The sequence below is a fragment of the Danio aesculapii genome, chromosome 2 (genome assembly GCF_903798145.1).
Source record: "Danio aesculapii chromosome 2, fDanAes4.1, whole genome shotgun sequence".
NCBI classification, from domain to species: Eukaryota; Metazoa; Chordata; class Actinopteri; order Cypriniformes; family Danionidae; genus Danio; species Danio aesculapii.
Genome location: NC_079436.1, coordinates 16,634,567 through 16,648,425, shown reverse-complemented (window position 1 = coordinate 16,648,425; position 13,859 = coordinate 16,634,567). Strand labels below are relative to the sequence as shown.

General features: G+C 37.6%; 1 protein-coding gene across 1 annotated transcript in view; it reads right to left on the bottom strand.

Annotated features, from left to right (window-relative positions):
* The window catches only part of gpr158b (G protein-coupled receptor 158b), a 191,198-nt gene that overhangs the window by 98,167 nt on the left and 79,172 nt on the right, over positions 1–13,859 (bottom strand). The gene's annotated exons all lie outside the window — the stretch shown is intronic.

Below are 13,859 nucleotides of genomic sequence, written 5' to 3'. Positions count from 1 at the left end.
GAAATTTTTTTGTCAGTCATGGCAACCAAAATCCAACATCTGATAGACGTTGGTAACATCCACACAACGTCAAGCTGTAATATTGTTAGAAATTTTTTTTTTTTTTTTTCGTTTTTAGGTTGCACTGGAAAGTAATCAAAATGCAATGTCTGTGCAAAGTTGGACATTGACGTCAGCCTGACGTTGGGTTCTGACCTCAACCCAATTTTCATTTTCAATCAAAATGCAACGTCCCACATCATCAATCTGATGTCATGTTGATGTTCTGTGCCTGCTGAAAAATAGCAAAAAATGCTGTTTTCAGAGACCAGAGAGAACAAATTATTTTCATTTTTGCACAACAAAAGACTAACGTTTACTTTAAAATTAGTAATAAATCAGTAATTGCTTCTTAACAAATAAATTAGTTCTTTTGACAAATCATTTTGGGGGGGGAGGGGAAAGCTTTTTATTCAGATCCTTAGGTATATATTATATATGTATTACAAGTACTATGCTTTTGCTGAATCGTTATATAACACAAGAAATCATATAATCATACACCCCTCAATTTTTTTTTTTTGCTAGTTCAAACTACTTATTTAAAATAAGCTGAAACAACACAATTCTTGAGATTTCATTGGGACAACTTAATTTGTTTATGTTCAATTCACATAAATTTGTTAAAAGTCTTAAGTTAACTTAATCAATTTGTGTTGGGAAAACATGAATGAATTGTGTGGAACCCACCATTTTTTACAGTGTATATGTGAGTTAAATACAAATACAACGTGAGAACACTTACAGATTTCACGCAGCTTTTGCAAAAACAAATATTTTGTGCTCATTCATGTGAACATTCTAGTCTGATGTACTCAAAAGAAAGAGTTTTTCTTTGAACTAGGTCTGAAAAAGTCATGGCAAGTTCACAAGGCTCTATAAATAATCTGGAAGTGCCATGAACCCCAGTGAAAATATAATGAAGTGAGGCTTTCAGCACAAGCTGGATGCTGATCTCAGATGCTGATTTCTGGTAAATTAGTCACTGTTTTGTCACCTTTGCACTAGCGAGTAGGATTTGAGTGAACAAGCCTTAATAAAAGAATGGTTTTCTGAAGGTTAATTATCTCCAGACATTTTTAAATTTCCTAACATGTTTAGTAAGTACATGGAGTGTCAACTGGTGTAATATTTTAGAGAAAAACAGGTTTTCTTATAGGTTACATTAAAACTATAGCAAGTTACAACAAACAATACAATATTTATGTATTATTTAATTTGTTCCTCATGATTTTTATCTCTTTTTCCCCCAAAATAAACACATACTCCAATTTTGGTTCTTGCAACAGAATTTGCAACAGTAAAGCATTTACCACTTTGTAGTGTTGCAATTCCTTTTCACAACACTTAAAAGATGTTTAAGGACTTCAAGGGATGAAGTGTTTCAGGTGTAATTTTGTTCCATTCTGCCTGCAAACAAATCTTAAGGTGGTCAGCAGTATGGGGTCTTCGTTGTCACATTTTGTGCTTCAAAATGTGTCACACATTCACTACTATTGGAGACAAGTCGGGACTGCAGGCAGGACAGTCAAATAGCTGCATCTTCTTCCTCTGCAGCCAGGACTTTGTAATTTCTGAGGAATGTGATTTTGGAATGTCTTGTTGAAATATGCATGGACATCGGCACCAATAGCCTTGTGGTTAAGTGTGTCGACATATAGCACCATGTTGCTCACAGCTACCTGAGTTTGATTCCCGGCTTGAGGTCCTTTGCCGACCCTTCCCCTCTCTCTCATCCCAATACTTTCCTGTCTGCAACTTCTGCTGTCCTTTCCAATTAAAGGTGAAAAACCCAACACAGGCTCATTGTGAAAACGTACCTCCACGGACGTTTCTGGAGACAGTAAATTACATAGGCGGAGGCACATATGGCCGCATTTCATTTTTTTAAACGAACAATACGGGGCGGTGTGACGCCGTTCCTTTTCGCGCTTACCAGCTGACCGGCCGCTTACCTCCGTATGGACGGCATTCCGGCTGCAACCAGTTTGTCCCGTTAGCGCGCCACATCCATTGGCGGATTTGAGATGCAGAGAGGAGTTGACCACAAAGACAGGGGTTCGAGTCCGGTGAAGAGCGGTTTCAGAAGGGGGGTAAGACAAAAACAGAATCCAAAGTATAAAACAAACAATTGAATAGCAGGGTGAGAATGTGATAAAATCTGAAAACGTGGTAAAACAAAAATCTGACGAGGGCTTTTATTTTTTTGGATTGTTTTTGAAACGTGTTGGTCGGGTTTAGGGAAGTGGGTGGGCAGGTCAATCGATAAAATTGGTTGGGTTTAGGGAAGGGGGAGAGTTGGTCAGCCGATCGTTCGCTCAGTCAGTCAGAAAGTCTGTCAAAAAGTCAAGTCGACAGAGTCAACAGCGGCCTCTGGTGGGTTTATGCGAGAACAGCAGGCACGAATGGCACTCGCGAGGGAAATTTGAGATCTCGAAAAGCGTACACGGCGACCTCTGGCGGATTCGCAAAAACAAAAACTGCAGAAAAACGTGCCGCCGGGACATATTTTGCAGTCTCCAGGAACGTCCGTGAAGGTACGTTTTCAGAATGAGCCTGGGTTGGAAAAACCTGTAAAAAATAATTATAAAAAAGAAATATGCATGGACATCCCTGTAAAAAAAGGCAGCATATTGTGCTCCTAAATCTCTATGTACTTTTCAGCATTAATGGTGTCATCACAGTAGTGCAAGTTATCTTTGCCAGGGATACTAATCTTTGCCCCATACCATGACAGACCCCGGGTTTTGGATTCGTTGCTGATAACAGTCTGGCCGATCCTTCAATTCTTTGGTCACACAGCACACAGCGTGCATTTCTCCCCAAAAAAATACCTGAAATACTGATTTATTTGAAAACAGTACACGTTTCCAGTGTGTGATGGTCCATACCAGATGCCTCAGAGCCCAGAGAAGTCGACGGCACTTTTGGACACTGTTAACATAGGGCTTCCTTTTGGCTCAGTACAGTTTTAACTGGCATTTGTGGATGTAACAACGTACTGTGGCACTTGACAAAAATTTGCCAAATTAATCCTGAGCCCATGTGTTGATATCACTTTTAGATGAATGACGATTCTTGATGCAGTGGTGCCTGAGGGATAGGAGATCACGGTTGTTCAGCTTAGGCTTTCACCTTTGTCCATTGCACTCTGAAATTCCTCCAGATTCCTTGATTTTTTTATTATGTTATGCATTGTTGAAGGTGAAATATCCAAATGTCTTCCTATCTTTCTTTGAGGAACATTGTTTTTAAACATTTCAATAATTTTCTCACATATTTGTTGGCAAACTGGCGATCCTTGGCCCATCTTTGCTCCTAAAGGTCTAGACCTTTCTCGGAATGCTGTTTCTGTACCAGATAACAATTACAACCACCTGTTGACATCCCATGTTTTAAATCACATCATAGTTTAAAACCAACTTTTTTGGACTGTCGCAGGTCTGTATGAAAAGAAAGGATGTACAGTATATTAAGTTGTAATGAAGTTGACAACACATCAAATATTTTGTGTTCATAATGTCTGCAATGAAATATAAATAAATTTGGAAATCACTTCTTTCTTGTTTATTTGCTTTTCCATACTGTCCCAACTTTTTCTGATAGGAGGTTGTATATACATATATGCTAAACTACATATGTCAGGGGTACAAATTCTAACATTTACTCAAGATTCAATATATGTACAGTGTTATTTTTTATAGTGTCTAAAGTAGTGCCAAACAGATTGATTTCTTTTATAAATAGTTCGGAGCTTTAGCCTATTTCTTAACATGAATCTAATATTTTAGTAAAATAAAAATCTAAAAAATAAATTGCACTTAGTAGTGGCATCTTATACAAAAATAAATTATATACAGTTCAATTTTATCAGCATTGCAAACATACTAATTAGACATGTCCATCCAAAATATTGTTTGTTAGCAAATAAACAACTAAACTAAATTAGTAACTAAATTCACAACAGTTTTTCCTATCTAATTTGGAAAGTTCAAATAATTCTAGAAACTCTGCAACTCACCCCAGTCATGTCACATTTATTTACATAGTAATTTAGAATAGAAAAATACATTGTAAATGTTGCTTTCAGTAAGAATTGCACTTCAGTTTGATCTATAAAGCACCTGTTCAGTTTTTAGGATGGACTGAACTGTGGAATCTACCAAAGTTGATTTCCACATCAAAGAAATAGAAACTTTAGAGGCACAACTACAGATTATTGCCATAGACAATTTGTAGTTTCCCAGCTGAAGTAAACTTGTTCTGAAGACTGTAGACTTCACTTGTTTGATTTTGTTGGTAATTATGTCACACCACAAATTGTTTGTTCTGCAAAACCAAACATAAAATACTGTATTGCACTAACAAGAGTTTAATCAAAATCTCAACAATCTAGATACATGACTGTAATGACAATGTGTATTGGTAAGTTGTCTCAATTATCATGAATACCATAACAGAAAAAAAAATCCTAAAATATCTTGTGAATTAATGATTTTCTTCCTGTGAGATTCATCTGAATGTTAATGCCAATAAATCACCACTAAGCACAGTTGTGATGAGGGTTGATTTACCGGTCAATCTACATTCCTACTCTCACCTATGGTCATGAGCTTTAAGTCATGACCGAAAGGACAAGATCCGGGGGGGTGGTGGGGGGGGGGGGGGGAATGCAAGGTGCACCCTTATAGATAAGGTGAGGAGCTCTGTCACCTGAGAGGAGCTCGGAGTAGAGCCGCTGCTCCTTCACATGGAGAGAAGTCAGTTGAGGTGGCTCGGGTATCTGTTTCGGATGCCTCTTGGACGCCTACCTAGGGAGGTGTTCCAGGCATGTCCCACCAGAAGGAGGCCTCGGGGAAGACCCAGGAAACACTGAAGGGACTATGTTTTTTGGCTGGCCTGGGAACGCCTCGGGATCCCCCAGAGGAGCTGGAGGAAATGTCTGGGGAGAGGGAAGTCTGGGATTCACTCCTTAGACAACTGCCCCCGCGACCCGGCCCCAGAAATGTGGATAAAAAATAATGAATGAATCAATTAATCAATGATGGAATGAATGAATGAATAATATTAATATTTATTATATTATTACAAAAAAACTTTTATGGTCCTATATAGCACTTTCAAGTACCGTTCTTCGTGGAACCTTATTAAAAAAAAGGGTTCTATTTAGCACCAAAAAGAGGTCTTTCTGTATTTTTATGAGCAGAAGAATCCCAATTTGCTAGTTTAGAACCATTTTTCCAAGTAGGTCACACATTACTCCCTTTTTTAAGGCCCTTCATTGCTTCATATTAGTTTTAGTGTTCATTTTAAAATTCTAGTTATTTCATATAGAGCTTATATCTAAGAACTATTACATGCACACTCCTGCTGCCAGTCTCTGAGGTCTTCTAGTAAAGGCCTTTCAACTATTCCCAGAACACGTCTCAAGACAAAATGCGACCATGCTTTCTGTGTTGTGGCTCCACGGCTCTGGAACTCTCTTTCCTTCTAGCATTGAGAAATTTCAGCTCTGCTAACCTTCTTAAAAATAGTTTAAAGATGCATCTAATTGGGCAAGCTTTTAATTAACAGTATGGTGGGCTGATAATACATTTTTGTGGTATTTGTACTTGGATTTTGACCTGTTTTGATCTCTGTTTTCTTTACCTGTAAAGCATTTTGTGACTTCTTGTTTGCGAAAGGTGATATGTAATTTTGTTTTGGTTACTTGCTTAGAGTGTATATGAATATGATTTAATAATGCAAGCCTTGCCACATTGCAGCGCAGTCAAATGTGGGCGATCTGAAAACATGAACACATCCTTGAAAAATTTCAGGAGTGAGGAGTGTAAGTGTCAGCAGAGTTAGAAGATAAGTCTGTCACTGAAGACAGTGTTGCTCAACCTCCCTGCTGTACACTGTCAACAAAACACGCCTGCGTCAGGATATATTTGGATGTGTGTATGTATGTTTGTGCATTTGTGTGTGTGTGTGTACCTTCAGTTTATCCAGCACAGGTGTTCAGAGTTTTACTAGATATTTTCTCTCCAAGCAATCCTTTTTTTTTTTAATTGGATACGGTTTTGGGATATCATACCTAAATGATTTCATTTAATGACCCCAGAACTGTCTCACACAATTGCTTTTCAAGCTAATTAAAAATGACTGTTTTTTAAAACATAACGAAAGTATTTGTTATGATACCATCTTTGTGCTTTGAGACTCATTTATTATATAGGATAAAACAGTCATTGAAAAAGTACATTTATTTATCAGTTGATTGCAGTCTTTTTAGGAATTTACAGTTTTGTCCTCTTGAATATGTGAAACGGAAACAGTTTTATTCACAAATTATTTATGATATTTACATTTTATATACATTACATTTTATATACAGTTTAAATTCACAGTTTTGGATAGCTATCTATTACCTACATGTTTCAAAAGATAACTATTATTAACATTTTATAAACATGCCATTGGCTTCAGACAGTTTGGTCTGATGCAATTTGAATACAGGATTTTGATTCCTGCATAAATTGGTGATACAGTTTTGCTGAAGAACTGAAGGCCATCTGTAGCTCAACAGAAGTTGGGTGATGAACAAGGACAGCGATCCAAAGCACAGAAATGAATCAAGAACACAATGGCCTTAACAGAGGAAAATATAGGCCTTCTGGAGGAGCTTGACCTTATAAGATGCTTTGGCGTGAGCGATTCACAACAGACATCACATAATACTGCTGAACAGGAAGTTTTGTAAAGATAAATTGTGCATTAAATAACGTACAGTGATTAATAACAACATGAAGGAAATCACATTAACATTTTTGTGTGTGTTTTAGTGTCTATTAACTCAGTGCTCCCCAACCCACAGGCCTAGGACCGGTACCAGTCCATGGATCCTGGGCTGCACATAAAATCATTAATTACTTCCATTTTATTTATTTTTTATTATCTGAGATTGAACAATCTTTTATTTTAAAAAATTACAATATTCTCTCAGTTACATCTCAATCACTTAAGTGCCAAAATTGAACCCACAAGCTAGCAAAATGAGTAAGAAGGACCCACAAACTTCCAAGGAATGGATCCGCAACCCATTTGTCAACAAATTAGGTAAATCCAGCATGTCTGTGCAAGAAAAGATCAACTGTAGACTGCAACTGACAGCAGCCTTGTTTACATATCACGTCTTTATCGTGCACAAGTTCGTTATTTCCTGCCCCATTTCATGCAAATTCTGGAGTGATGTTAGAGAATGACTGGTATTAAAAATGTCAATCACCCCTGTTTTTAACATCCACTGTATTCTCTTTTATGTTGGTGGATTAGATAAGTCAATATCAAACATTGTGAATACTGTTTTCCTACTAGCTACATATCACACACACTGCTGTAAGTGGAAAGACTGTCCCCAATGCTTTGAACATTTCCAAGATGAACTTAAACTTTATGACTCCTTATTGAAATTACTTTAAAAATGTTGTCCACAAAAGTTATTATCGTATATTTATACATTTCTAGTGTTTTGAGCTTTATTTATTTATTTTTATTTTTTTTTTATTGCCTTACCTCTAATAAGAACCTCCTAGGTTTAATGCTGAATGTTCTGTACTTGATTTATTACTATGTTGTTACCTCTAAAAGATTTTAGATTTTGTATTCTCATTCATTCATTCATTCATTCATTCATTCATTTTCTTTTCAGCTTAGTCCCTTTATTAATCTGGGGTCGCCACAGTGTAATGAACTGCCAACTTATCCAGAAAATGTTTTACGCAGCAAATGCCCTTCCAGCTGCAACCCATCACTGGGAAACACCCATACACTCTCATTCACACAAATACACTACGGACAATTTAGCTTACCTGTACCACGTCTTTGAAACCCACGCAAACATGCAAACTCCACACAGAAATGCCCAAAGACCCAACCGAGGCTCGAACCAGCGGCCTTTTTTGCTGTGAGGCGACAGCACTACCTACTGCGCCACCGCGTCACCATTTTGTGTTCTATGTTTAAAAATGTTTTTTTAAAAAGTCTGCTTGCACACAAGTGACGTGCACACTTCTTTTCAGAACGACACAAATGCACTGCTAGTCACGTGACAAGAACTTACCAATCAGCTTCTAACTTTTTATACATTTCTGTAGACTAATTACAGACCAATTACTCAGACAGTACACCCAAACACTGCAGTGATTTGTAATTTCCTCCATAAATAAAACTTGTATCAGAGCTGCAGCAATGTTTTGTCAGCTTATCATACTCTGAGAAAACTGTTGATGGTCGTCTAGCAATCCCTTCCATCCACCTGGGCCGCGGTAAAATTGTCAAGAGTTGACTGGTCCGTGATGATAAAAAGGTTGGGTATCACTGTATTAACTGATTACTTCATTTGCTAATTATCATATACAGTCAGGTCCATAAATATTAGGACATCGACACAATTCTAACATTTTTTGGCTCTATAAACCAACACAATACAATTGCAATGAAACAAATCCGTGCTTTAAAGGGCCATGAAACCCCCCTGTTTCAGCAGGGTTTTTTCACACTTCTACTTTGGAAAAAGTCAGGAAAGTGGGCGTGTCCAGCTCTGTTTAGGGGGAGTGTCAGAGGAGGGAAAGAGGGAAGGTGCATACAATTTGCATAAAAATGGGAGTGTCGGTTTGGGCACTCGCTGATTTTCACAGAGTAAAATCAAACACACAGACACAGGGGAGAAAGACAGTGACTGTGTTTACATGGATATCAGTAATCAAATTATTTGACAAATTATTAAATGGTGGAATTTAACTGCAGTTTGGCTCTTTCATTCAGGAATTTCATTCATGCCCCTCGTGACAAATGAGATATTTGCTTCGAGGAGCTGATGGAAGCGTGTATTTTTATTGCAATGTTTGTTAGGTAGTGTCTGAAAGCTGTGTGTGTTATTCCTGTCAGAAAATGGGGCGAAAAGCATACACAATGGAAATAGTTTGATTGAGGTGTTTACATGTTTACACTCGGAGTGCAGCATTTACAGCGGATCTTTCATTCCATATTGTAGTGATATTAACGTACTGTAAACTTTAGTAACTTAGAAATCATTTGACTAAGGTCCGTCTTTAAACACTGAAAGAGCACTGCTGACGATACGAACTAACTTTACCATCTGAATAAACAAACAAATACCACTGATTGCTTACCATATCTGTAGAGACAGGACAATCAACACCAACTGGAGCCGCGTCTTTATTAAAGGAGACGAGATTTCCAGATGAGAAAAGCTCTCAGGTAAAAAATGTTCTTTAGACACGTATTTTTGTCACGCGTTGCGTGCACTGTAATCCACACATGTGTCCAGCTACACTCTCATAGCGAAAAAATTAAAACAAAACATTCGTTGCAGCAAATTATAAAAGCAACACTGACGACCCGTGTCTCCAAACAATTCTTCTTCTCCCACTTGTTTTGGCAACACAACGTGGCGTCTCTCTGCCGTCTGAACACTGTATCACGTAAAAATAGTCGATCGAAGCTATCATGTATATTAATGAAGTTGCACTGCATACACAATAGAGCGTGCTGATTGGTTTAAACCAAGTCTTTCTCAAGATTGAATGCAGCACACTCAGAGACGTCACAATGCACTCCCAGGTACAGACAGCCAGTCTAAATATTCTTGACAACAGCTCAAAAATGTGTTTTGGTGTTTGGTTACATCCAAATCATAACAGTTTGCATATGTGCCTCCCACTTGTGGACCAAAAAGTAATGAGACAGAATAATAATCATTAAATCAAGCTTTCAATTTTTTATATTTGGTTGCAAATATGTTGCAGTCAATTACAGCCTGAAATCTGGAACGCATAGACATCGCCAGATGTTGGGTTTCATCCCTAGCAATGCTCTGCCAGGCCTCTACCGCAACTGTTTTCAGTTTCTGCTTGTTCTTGGGGCATTTTCCCTTCAGTTTTGTCTTCAAAAAGTGAAATGCATGATTAATGGGATTTAGGTGAGGGGATTAACTTGGCCATTGCATAACATTCCACTTCTTTCCCTTCAAAAACTCTTTAATTGCTTTTGCAAAATCCTTTAGGCACTGGTTCTTTTGTATTTATTGATGACGTGACGGCTGACAAAAGCAGCAGGAGGAATTCTGAAGTGAAGATAATATTGCCTGAATGTTATTTTCATGAGGTGACGTAGTGGCACAGTAGGTAGTGTTGTCGCCTCACAGCAAGAAGGTCGCTGGTTCGAACCTCGGCTGGGTCAGTTGGCGTTTCTGTGTGGAGTTTGTATGTTTTCCCTGTTTTCGCTTGGGTTTCCTCTGGGTGCTCCGGTTTCCCCCACAGTCCAAAGACATGTGGTACAGGTGAATTGGGTAGGCTAAATTGTCCATAGTGGATGAGTGTGAATGAGTGTGTGTGGATGTTCCCCAAAGATGGGTTGCGGCTGAAACATGTGCTGGATAAGTTGGCGGTTCATTCCGCTGTGGCAATCCCAGATTAATAAAGGGACTAAGCCGAAAAGAAAATGAATGAATGGATTATCCTCATTTCAGAATTCCTCCTGCTGCTTTTTTCAGCAGTCACGTCATCAATAAATACAAGAGAACCAGTGCCATTGGTAGGCATACATGCCCATGCCATGTCACTACTACCACCATGCTTCATTGCTTAGGATCATGAGCAGTTCCTTTCCTTCTTCATACTCTTCTCTTCCCATCACTCTGGTACAAGTTAATATTGATCTCATCTGTCCATAAGATGTTGTTGCAGCACTGTGAAGACTTTTTTAGAACTCTAATCTGGCCTTCCTGTTTTGAGGCTCACCAATGGTTTGCATCTTGTGGTGAACACTCTGTATTTACTCTAGTGAAGTCTTCTCTTGATTGTTGACTTTGACACACATACATCTACTTCTTGGAGAGTGTTCTTGATCTGGCTTGATCTTAAACTGTTGTAAAGGGTGTTTTCCTCACCAGGGAAAGTATACTTCTTTTTTTAAGAATGTTTCAAACAGTTGTTTTGGACACCAAATGTTTTTGCTATCTCTCTGATTGGTTTGTTTTGTTTTTTCAGCCTAATGATGGCTTGCTTGACTGATAGTGACAGCTCTTTGGATCTCATCTTTAGAGTTGACAGTAACAGATTCCAAATGCCAATAGCACACTTGAAAAGAACTCTGGACCTTTTATCTGCTCATTGTAATTGGGATAATGAGGGAATAACACACACCTGGCCATGGAACAGCTAAATAGCTAATTGTCCGATTACTTTTGGTCCCTTAACAAGTGGGAGGCACATATGCAAACTGTTGTAATTGCTACACCGTTCACCTGATTTGGATGTAAATACCCTCAAATTAAAACTGACACTCTGCAGTTAAAGCACATCTAGTTTTACACATCACAATTGTTTTATTTCAAATCCATTGTGTTGGGGTATAGAGCCAAAAATGTTGTGAATTGTGAGAATGTCGAGAATTGTGTCAATGTCCCAATATTTATGGACCTGACTCTAAATTCAAATCACAACTTATTTAAAAAAGAAAAACATTTTAGCCAGGGTTATTTGCTTAAATATAGAAGTGCAAGAGATGTTAAAAATGTAAATTACAGGCATTTGACACATCTTTTGCAGTTTTTTTTTTTTATTAGCCAATCTTATTTGAGATTGCCCAGTCATGCAGAGCTTCTTGAATTATTCAACTGATCAACACGTACTGTAAGTAATCCTCATCTTAGAAAGCTACACGTACATGATTCTGCCAGTTACACTCATGAAGCATAGTAAGCAATAAATTGGGATCAAACCTGACAAGGATGAGACTTTATAAAACAGAATGCAGGATTTTCAAAAACACTCTTTTTATAACACAAAAATGGAATGTCCCTGTTTTTGGTGAAAGTTAAATCATAGTGACTTTTTAAAAGCAAAAGATGATGTCTTTACAGCTCATGCCCCAGTTACTCCAGCAAAAACCAACAAAACGTATGAACGCATTTTAAAGTAGGAATGAAATAAAAGTTCTTGGCTGAAAACCTACTTAGTAGAAAACCTAAACCAAAATGCTTTGTAATAATTATTTGTTACTTTATTAAACAATATAAAGCAATGTTGTAAACAGTGCTGCATTAACGCGAGACTCTTTTTGCGCATTAAAAAAATATTGCCGTTAATCTATTCTCAAAGTTGGGTTAGAAGCTGGGTCTATTCTACGCAAGCTATGATGACTTTCACCTTGATAGTTTTGCGCGGATGTATACCTGACCGGTGAACCGTCTGAATGTCTTAATTCCATTTCTGTTTAGTTCAGTTATGACTTAAGTCGCATTAAGGTGATCAAAAATTGCTGTTTACATGGTAGACTCTTAATCAGAGTATTGTTTTAATCATATTAAAATCGTATTAATGTATTGTTGCCCATGTAAACATACTCAATGTTTGACACACCGTCAGGGCTCTGTGAACTTGGCATTGAGAAGCAGCATTTTCTGTAAGTACGTACATCAAAAGCAAGTATAAAAATCTAATGTAGGCCTACAGTTCAACATTCATGTTTAACTGAATAAACAGTTAGTAAACACAAGTACATCTTATTGAACATCATTTATTTTCATTACCAATTATCATAGTAGAACAGTTTCTCAAGCAGTTTCTGATGCATTTTGAAAATAGGAGATGAGCCCCTGGTCTAATGTGCCACCTGGCTCGAGAAACCCATTCTCAAAGATTTATTATTTGGGTAGCACACATACTCTGAATGCCTTTAGCAGAATTCAAATGAGCCATTTTAATCTAGATTAATTTCGAAATTAATCTTGATTAATCTAGATTAAAAAAAATTATCTATGCTAAATTAAAAAAATTTATCTATGCTTATTATCTTTGCTAAAATTTCTGATTGTTGGTTTGACATGTTTACCAAAGTATGCTTAATGGCTGTTGTTAATAAGTTTTCCTCTGATGAAGTTTGGGCTGATTTCACACACTTTTCTGCAGTGTGACTTCAGCTATGATGACCATCAAGCCAAGAACCATTAAAAGTGTTAAATCTGATGAATCTGACATCTTCAAAACTCTGTAGGGAAATCTAACAATTGTATATAATCTAACATTTTGGAACAAGGCTGTAACATAAAAAATGTGGAAAAAGTGAAGCGCTATGTATACTTTCCGGATGCACTGTAAGTTTTCATTTCCAATAGTGGCACGTGCACATAGGAGCGACGCGCACAAGGTCAAGGTGTGCATTTTTCAGTTAGACCTAGTTGATAAACATCTGAACTTTTCTGAATGCCGCAAGAGCACCGTGATTCATGTAAGTAGAACTAACCAATCTGCTTCCCACTTTGTATGCAATGTACACATTTCAGTAATAACGGGAGACTAATTACAGTACCTTAATTACCCAATTACAAACACAGTGCATCCAAACACTACAGTGCTTTTTACCTTTCTCCATAAACTTGCATCGGAGCTGCAGCAGTTTGTCCGTTTGTCATCCTCTGAGTAAATGGTTGATGGTCACCTAGTTACAGAAAGAAACCACGTGCTTGCGCTTGTCACTTCAGGTCAAAATAACAACACACGCGAAAATGAGTGCCGTGGCTAGCAGCAGTGAAGGGATTGTAAATAAAAAATTGTGGGTTGGGTTTGTTGGGTTTGTCAGAGTGGCTTTTTGGTTTCTTTTCATCCCAGCCACTAGCACCCCATCTGAAAGATTTTTTAGCATGGGGGTAATGTAGTCATTCAACTTTACAATTTGTAATGTTGCAATATGTATTTGATAATGATGGTTAGTTCCTTTACTTGAAAACTCCAATTTGATTATCATAATTTGTT